The sequence below is a fragment of the Scomber japonicus genome, chromosome 22 (genome assembly GCF_027409825.1).
Source record: "Scomber japonicus isolate fScoJap1 chromosome 22, fScoJap1.pri, whole genome shotgun sequence".
Classification (NCBI taxonomy): Eukaryota; Metazoa; Chordata; class Actinopteri; order Scombriformes; family Scombridae; genus Scomber; species Scomber japonicus.
In genome coordinates this window covers 22,456,076-22,465,273 of record NC_070599.1, presented here as the reverse complement: position 1 = coordinate 22,465,273, position 9,198 = coordinate 22,456,076, and the positions used below count along the sequence as shown (strand labels likewise).

Sequence of the window (9,198 nt, the reverse complement as noted above, 5' to 3'; positions counted from 1 at the left end):
ACATACAGCATATTTTTAACAACACAGTGTCTGCTGAGTGCAACCACACTCATAAAGTTTAGCAGTCCAGTCTGTACATCACTGATAACATGCATTAAAAAGGCTTTCTGAGTCATACTGAATCATCTTACCAGTGACACTGAGTTGGGTCCTGTCAGGGCTCACACCTTCACTTAATAGCACTGAACACCTGTACCAACCCGAGTCTTCAGTCCTGAGTCTGGACACATGAAGTCTGATTCGTCCTTCTCTGAGGGCGTCTTTGTCACTCTGAACTCGTCCTGCAAACTGTCCATTGTGAGACTCTGGGACCTCAACACCCTTACGTACATGATACAGGACTGAGGCGTCGTTATTATCAGACAACATGTCACAGTAGATGTTCAGTGAGGTGGAGGAACTGTCAGGTTTGGTTGTAAACATCCATTCCAGTGTGATGTTGTGGTTCTCCTCTGCCTGATAGGAGGTCTGTGTCACTTTCACTTCAAATGTTCCTGTTGAGGAGACAGAGAGGGAAAGTGTTTAAAAATACACCAGTAAAAAGGTCATGATTGATACCAATAATAAATACAATCTAAGCAATAATTGAATATCGATCATCTTCTCAACTGTAATGAAGAGTTTCTACTGGCTTTAATAGTTCTGTTGATGTTTTCACTGATATATTTTACAACTAAAGTCATCAAATCTTTTGACTTTTCTCTCTTTGGATGATGAAGTGAGGATGTAAACTAACCAGAGACACAGGAGGTCAGGCTGATGAGCAGAAGGATCCTGCAGATCATCTTCTCCCTGAGAGAGGAGACAGAGGAGAGGAGTCATGAACACATGAGGTCAAAGTTCAGTCATCACAGGTGTGAGAAGAAAAATCTACAACATCAAACCTCGATTCTCATGAAACAATGTGGACTATAACCACAGAAACATTAGTCATCTCTATTGTAAACTATTTTATCTCTGAATACATTTAACATTTTAAAATTGGTTTCTCAAATGCAGTCAAGTATTTATGTCTCATGAAATTATATTTACTGCATCTGGATGTTAGAATAAAATGCAAAACATAACATACTAATACATAAAACGTTATAATGAGGACTGTAAATATATGTTCAATTAAATTAACATACAAAGCAGTTTTCTATTTCTATTGTTATCGAAAGATTTGAAGCTGACAGAAACACACAAGAAAAGTCAATCATACAATGAGAAAATAATAAAAACAAAGTATGGCAAAAAAGAATAAAAACGTAAAACTAAAAGAAACAGATAAATTATCAAAAAACTCTCTGAACACGCTTCTCAGTTCTCTTTGATTACATCCACGTTTCTCTCACTTGCGTCTTTTCCTCGAGGAGAGAGGAGACAAGGAGAGATGATTTTAGAGAAATGAGACGTCATTTCTTCCAAAGTGTCACTTGAAGTAACGTCTGTTTTTAATGACGGATCAGCTGTCAGTCGGCTTTAGCTTTAACAACCTTTGAGTTTGTTTCTACACACATGAACTGTGCCATGACTAATAAAAGTATGCAGTTATCACTGACAGAGCAGCAGTGTTTTCTCTTTAAAGGATGTTATATTATATATCTGACAGAATCTGAATGCATTATTTAAAAACCCAGCATACTACTGTGTTTTTCAACACTGACATTATTTATCAGGCTAAATGTTTCAGGAAAACTGATATGATGTAACTCAATAAACTCATATCAAAGCCGACGCTCAGGAATTTTCAGCCTCACATGAAAATGACGACAAATCATGAAAATTATAAATGTTGTTTAAAATGTGTCTCTTGCTGACAGACAGACTCTTCCTCATGTTAATTTTAACCATAATAATAGTTAACAGTGGAAATAACTATTTCTAATAAATGTGTTGTTCATGGTTATTTTGTTGATCAGATGAACAATTAACAGATTTTTAACTAGATGGTGACTCAGAAAACAAAATATACTTTGGAGTGACACACTTGAGTTTATTCTGTAATCTGTCTCCACTTCAGAATCAAACTGCACTGATGTATCTGATTAGTCTGATCAGCTGCAGCAGCTGCAGCAGCCAATCAATAAATAAAGGGGTGTGCCGGCCGGTTAAATACTTCCGTGTTGACTGCTCTTATGTTTCCTCGCTCATAGCTCCTTATACATCCTCATCGATCCTCGGAGCCGAAATAAGAGAATTGGGACGTCCGTCCTTACGGTGTTTCGGATCAATCTCTGGTTCAAGCGAGAATCGAGGAGCGAGGAGACATCAATTAAGAGAATTGAAAAGCACCCATCGTACAACGTGTTGGGGATAGTTGTTCTGAGTTCCCAGCATGCCTTGAGACAATGTGTTTACAGACATAAGTTAAAATAAATATGTTGTAAATCACCACAGATGTTATCTGATACACAGTGATTAGTGCTGCTGTTCTTTACTAACTCTACAATGTTTCTACTAGTTTACAGTTTGTTATTATAGAAGAAGACATGTCATCCGGTGCACGAATTGATAGACCGCTAGCATGCTCAGGTGACAACGCAGTAATGTCACATACACAACTTTTCCTGCACGTCTATGAATAACTGCGCTGTAGTAGAACTCAAACATCCTATCCGACATTTAAACATGGCGCTGAGAAAAAGACAAATTGTACCAAATAAAATTGCTGCAAATGTTAAAATGAAAATATCACTTCCATAGCTCATCTACTGCCAGAATTGTGTTCACACTCTTCTTAAATTCGCATCATTGGAAGAACTCGATAAATTATAGCAACAAATACGCACAATAATGTCTCACTCACATCTGTATGCTTTCATTTTGTAATTATGGACAAGTTCAAAAAGTGAGTCTTCAGTACAATTTACGATCTCAGACTAGTGTTCAATAACTAACAAAAGTTAATCCCAGTAAAGTCAAATATGTGAGTTTTTAAACACGTTTCTGTCCTCAGGAAATGATGATGCGCAGTGGAGGAAAGTAAACAAGTAGGACATTAACATACGATTTTTCATGCAAGACTTTCACTTATAACTGAGCTGTTGTTGTTTTTGTTTTTTTTACATTGATGGATGTGAATAGTTCTTCCACCATTGTGGGTTATAAACCGTCTATATGAAATCTTACCGTTGCTGTTTGTTTAATTCCTGATGAGAGTGAAGAAAGTCCAGAACTCAAAGTTATCTTGTCCAGCTTTAAAGCTTAAAGAGCTTTCATTAATATGCGGCTAAAATCTATGTTGATAGATCTGTTAAACTCGTTCACACCGGAATTGACTGCTTCAGCGCTGATAGTGCACAGGTCCCAAACCCCAAACCCTTTCTAGGTATACAAACCAGCTGGCACGAGATCCGCCATACTCTGTCTGTGATTGGCTTACCCTGATATATTTACACCAATCGGAGCAAAGTACTCTACTAACCAATATACATAATCTACTAACCAACCACATAATCTTTTGTCTAACTACTTACAGTTTTAAAGATTTACTCCACCCAAATACTACTTTCAGTCTTGCAATTCAACTTGGTAGCTAAGATATGCATGTTTGTAGTTTGCATAATCAACACATTATCAGGTAAAATAAAGATGGAATTGTCTGCTATGCTCTTTTCAGTCACAAAATCTCAACCAGATATTTGAAAGGAGAGCGAGAAGACACAAGATATAGTCTATAGAAATTGCTGGGGAGTGATGGTGCGCTCCTTGCAGTGCCCAGGAGGTGAAGTGGCACCTCTCTCACCTCTACAGTTTCCTATTCTGGAGACAGAGGCAAGAAAGTCTAATACAAATACTAAATAGATATAACATGACTTTTCATGTTCAAACCCCAGATTGTGAAGTTGACAACAGCACTACCTACCATTACTCTCCCTCAGTTGCTTGTGTATCCCTCTGCAAAATGTATCCATTTCACTGAAATAGTAAATGAACAGTGGGTTAAGGTTAGGGTCAGTAAAAAGTAATTAATTATAGTTACTCATTACTCCTCCCAAAAAGTAAGTTTAGTTAGTAACTGAGTTACATCAATGTCAAAGTAATTTATTATCAGGAAAAGTAACTATTAGCCTACATTACTTTAAAAAAGTTCAAATATGTCAAATTACTTGGTTGCCCCAAACAACAACTGGCCCAAAACACGTTTAAAATTGCGACAGCCACTGTGCACGTGTGTGTGCTGAACACGCCCTACTCTGTCTTTGGTTATGCCCCTATAAGTGCAGCCACTCTTTTAGCAGGAAGGCAGAGAGAGAGAGAGAGGCGCCTGTTCGGCCGAAAAACCGCTTCTGAAAAAATAGTTATCATTGTTATTGCTACTATTCAACAGTGAATTGTTTTTCCTCATGCACAGTTTGTAATGTACTTTAAACTGAGAATAGCAACACAATTGTCCATCTTAAAAAAAGGAAAGACAAAAAAAGATCTGAAAGGAGTCGTCAAGGTCCCATGTAATGCTCCTCTCAAACACTAGGGGGAGTGTGGTAAAGGTCAGGCTGGGTACAGGTTATTTAATGCCTTGCTCAGCCTCCTGTAAGCAATACACCTTCATAATAGCTTACTATTAATAATGCCATGAACACTTCAGTCCACTGAGTTCACAGTGTTTCTGTTTGTGTTGAAAATCATAATAAAAAAGATGTTTTCTTTTTTATCAATAAAGACTTATACAGTCTGTTTGAGAGCAGCCTCACATGAACTCTGACTGCACAATCCATCATCAATACAAGATCTTGGTGAAAAATTTATGCAAGACTGGATGGAAATACATTTTGTGACATTGCAGAAGCTTATTGAAACAATGCCACAGTGAATGTGTGCTGTAATCAAAGCTAAAGGCGGTCCAATGATATATTAGAGTGTGTGACCTTTTCTTTTGGTGGCATCTTTTTTTTTGGCCAGGCAGTGTATGTGTCTGTCGCTAACCGGTGTGAGTTGCTACGGACTTTTTTCTTTTAAAGTCCGTGTAAAGTAAGAATAAATATGTGTTCTGAGTTTGACATACCACAGAAAAGTGTGTTGTTAACCATCCTGCCAAATTTAAGTGATTAAAAAAATCGCCAAATATATGAAATTAGGCTTCAAAGTTGTGTAAAACTTTTTTTAAAGTCTCTTTCTCTGCTCCGAAACGCTGTGAATTCTTGTTAAAATTTCAGCTGCCAGTTACGCCAAAGAAATATGCTGTGATCTTGAATGCACTACCACAGGGTAATTTTCTGCTGTTGCAGAAAATTATAAATGTGAGGGTTTTTGTTGGCGAAGTAGACATTACAAAAAAATCCTGCTCTAACAGATATTTGAGAAGCTGCTTACAATCAACGATTCTGCCTAGAGGTCAAATTTATTGGTCTGCACAATTTGGAGAGGTTCACTGGCATAAAGCGTGGCTGGTTGGTGACAAATTCTGTTTTAATAACAAGGTGAAAGAAGTCTTGTTTAAAATATTACATCAAATCTACCCTGCAAAGAAAACACTTGAAAGATTTAAAATGGACATTGAATATTTGTGCCATTTCTGTGACTTGAAGATGAAACCTTATTCTATCAATGTATGTACACTAGAACCTTTTGGAAAGATGTTCTGCATTTTGTACAAGAGAAGACAGGAAGAACGATCAGTTTCCAGGAAAAAAAACATTTTAATTTACTTTAATGATCAGACGGTAGACAAAGATTTGTGTTTCTTCTGTCAATTGATCATAAGTTTGGGGAAATTTCACATCCATAAAAACAAATGGGCTAAATCTAAACCAAATATTTTACTCTTTCGACAACAACTGTATCGTTATGATGTCACAATCAAGGACATTAGAAATAAGAAAGCTGCTAAAACATACGATATTATGGAGAAATTCTGTGGAAATGACCTGTAAAGCATTTTTGTTTGTACCTCTGCACCCCCTGTATGTTTGTAAGTACGTATGGGTCTGTGTCTGTATGTAAGGTTTGTGTGTCGCACAATAAAAAATAAGGAAAAATAAAAACTTGGCTGCTAGCTTGGCGGCTAACTCGGCGGCTAACTCAGCGATATAATAAGTACAACTATAATGACCCTCTTAGATAAAGGGGATCCTCCAGACAGACCTTGTTTGTCTTGATGAGTTTAATCAGATGTTGATCTCCTCTCACACTCCCATCCTGCTGGTTTGTCTCAGCTGAAAAGGTCAGAGGTCAGGTTGGATGTGCAAAGAAAAATCAGCAACTGACTGCAACCACAGACACATTAGTCATTTCTATTGTAGCTTAGATTACCTCTGAATACATTTAACATTTTAAAAAATGTTTCTCAAGTGCAGTTGTCTTTTTCCGTCACAAGATGGCACCAATTTCTCTTTTCAATGATGAAGGGTTAGGGTTAGGGTTAGAAAAATCCATACAAATAAGCCACTCATAATTTTTGTCAGAGCAAAAGTCCCCCTGTACACCGAATGTCAAATGTTTGTGGTGAGTCAGTTCTAGATTCTGTGCTTTTTTGATCTGCTGTCAATCAGGTCATCCTTCACCATTCTTCCATTTTTGTCTTTCAAAGAAATCTAAGAAGAATGCATATGCTCACATGTAAAACCAGGTCTCTAAAACCTACTACACTGATTAGAGAGACTCAGATGTTACAGAGTGATAATAAGTCTCAAAGTTGTTGTGTCTGTATAAACTAGCCATGATGCAGAATGACTCCTTTCAGAATGAATTTTAATAAATAGGTCGAGGTGATGATCAACACGCTGTTTAGTTTAGTTCACATTGTTGGTTAAATTATAAATAACACACACACACACTCACATTATCTAATGTCTTCATTTTGAATCGATTACAGATTCAGAAGACAGCAGCTCTGAGTTGATGAGCTGCAGATCAAGAAGAGAGGTAAGGTAAGTGTCACAATGCACAAGAGGACAGAAGTCAACTGGCATAACAAAAGTGACAGAGCTGCTGAAGTGGAACATTTGAGACGTGTTAAGAATAAACAGAGTGGTTGAACATCATCGCAGTAAAGGTGCAGATAACTTTGTGGTTAAAGAGACAGGAAACCGACACTAGTTTCGTGAGAGCAACAGCTACAACATGCTTTCTATATCATCAGATTATACTGTAGCAGCTGCATCCGCCCACTCCTTCCATGTTGTAGCTGTTTCAGAGTCAGTTTATATCACAGACATACACTCAACTGTAATTTTCAATTTTATCTCTGCTGCAGATCTCAGTACAGTGAGTTTCTAACTTTGAAAGGTTCAAATGAGAAAGTTGACATGCAGCAATGTGTCTGTGGTCGGTTAATTGCGCTCTTTGCCAAGCAGAACAGTGCTGGAGAGCTCCCTCTCCCCCTTTAGCCAATTGGAAACACTTACCAGAAACAAAATAAACAAGTTAAAACCCTGTTGCTGTGTGCACATTTGGTAATAAGGCTAAAATTGCTTGTTGTGTTCAATCTGTCAGCACATAGGCTATTTTGTCGCATATTAATGAGAGCTCTTCAGGATTTAAAGATGGACAAGAGAACTTTGAATTTGGGGCTTTCTTCACTCTCATCAGGGAATTAAACATCTTCAGTGAACTGATCACTGATCACACAGACCCAGTCCTTTATCATGAGGGTGTTGAAGTCTCAGAGTCTCGTCTTTATATCTCAAATATGAGGAGTGCAAATTTTTTCACCTGTTCAACAATTTATTATAAACCTCGATAGGATTGTTTCAGACTGAGGTTTGTGCCCAATAACTGGACACAGTACCTAATTTATACCTCTCTCTCCTCTGCAGGCATGTTTGTCTCTCTATCAGACAGAAGAGAATAACAACGTCACAATAAAATGGGACAGTCAAAAAAACTGACATGTCTCACTCCAACATCCGTTGTGTGACAAAAATTCAGTTTATTTTCAGTTTCATACCATTTTTAATTTAAATCTTTGTAACCTGATTTTAATACTGTATGAACATGAACAGCACTGTCGAAAAGGACAAACAATGAATACATTTAAACCACAACATTTATCAGGCTGTTTAGTTAAAAGGGACATATGAATTTTAATGATTTCCTGTCATGTGTATACTGTTATATAGGCCCCCTTCAAGACAAATGACAGGATTTCAACCTGCTCTGAATGCTTTATTTGCTGCATTATAAAAGTACTTGTCTTGACCATAGCCAGCCTCAGCATGTCTACTTGAAAGTTGGTTACTTTCAGTTGACACACAAATTCATACACAGGAACACCCCTGATGCTGTGAGGCACAGGAAACAACGTCTACGTCTGAGAGCTTTCTGCTGCTAACTCAGCTGCTAGCTTAGCTGCTAGCTCGGCGGCTAGCTCAGCAGCTAACTCAGCTAACTGGCTAACTGTAGACTGTAGTAGTAGTGTGTGCTGAATGTATTTCTACCTCTACAGCAGCAGGGGCGGGTTTATGCTAATCACTAAATCCTGAACACAGAAATCTTGAAACACAGTTTGTGAAGCCTAGCTCCACAATTCAAATCTAAATGGTTGAAATGCTTTTTACACCTTTTTTAAAAACACATTCATGACCTATTTAATGTGTTTAGAAGAAAATGTCTGAATTCATTTTATACTGTCTTTAATTTAAGTGCCGTGTTAGTGTTTGTGATGATGCATCTCTGTTTCCTCTCAAAGAGTGTGACAGTGATGGAGAAGAAACTACTCCTGTGTCTGCTGGTCTTGGTGAAGAGGGCTCTGAAGCGTCCCCAGTGGGGCAAAGTTGCAACAGGTCGAGCTGAGGGTGTAAAGGGTCTGCAGGGATTTTCTCTGCCTGTTTTCTGACTCTGGATATGAATGGTTCCTAAAAGGCGGGCAGGTCACTCAGCACCGAGGACTTTTGATCACTGATGAATGTCTAGATATCACCAGTGAATGTGGTTAAACTGTGAGTGATGTTGCTATAGAAATGAATCTATCACACATCTCAAAAAAGAAAATGAAATAATTAAAAGCAGCTTTGAGTGTTTAAACATGTTTCAGCAAAAGTGAAACCTGCAGTTAATCATTTAACAAGCTTCAGTGTCAAGTAACAAATTCTCACTCAAAGTATCTCAAACTAAAATTTGGATTGGTTGATTTGTACAAACTTTAATCTAGTTGCAGCCAATATGTATCACTTATAGGTCTAGGTAACTTTTAATTATAATGATATAATTGAGATAGTTAAACCAATAGTTCATAAATATTTATCATTAACCAGCACGTTTTCATCTAAAGTC

The 9,198-nt window shown here is 37.5% G+C and overlaps 1 long non-coding RNA gene across 1 annotated transcript; it reads right to left on the bottom strand.

The window, feature by feature from the left end:
* Window positions 1-337: 337 nt before the first annotated feature.
* On the bottom strand, window positions 338-3,145 carry LOC128383898 (uncharacterized). Its single transcript, XR_008323986.1, has 3 exons — window positions 3,115-3,145; window positions 737-792; window positions 338-494 (listed from the first exon to the last, which is right to left on the bottom strand). It is a non-coding gene; the product is annotated as an uncharacterized LOC128383898 (long non-coding RNA).
* Between the last annotated feature and the right edge of the window lie 6,053 nt (window positions 3,146-9,198).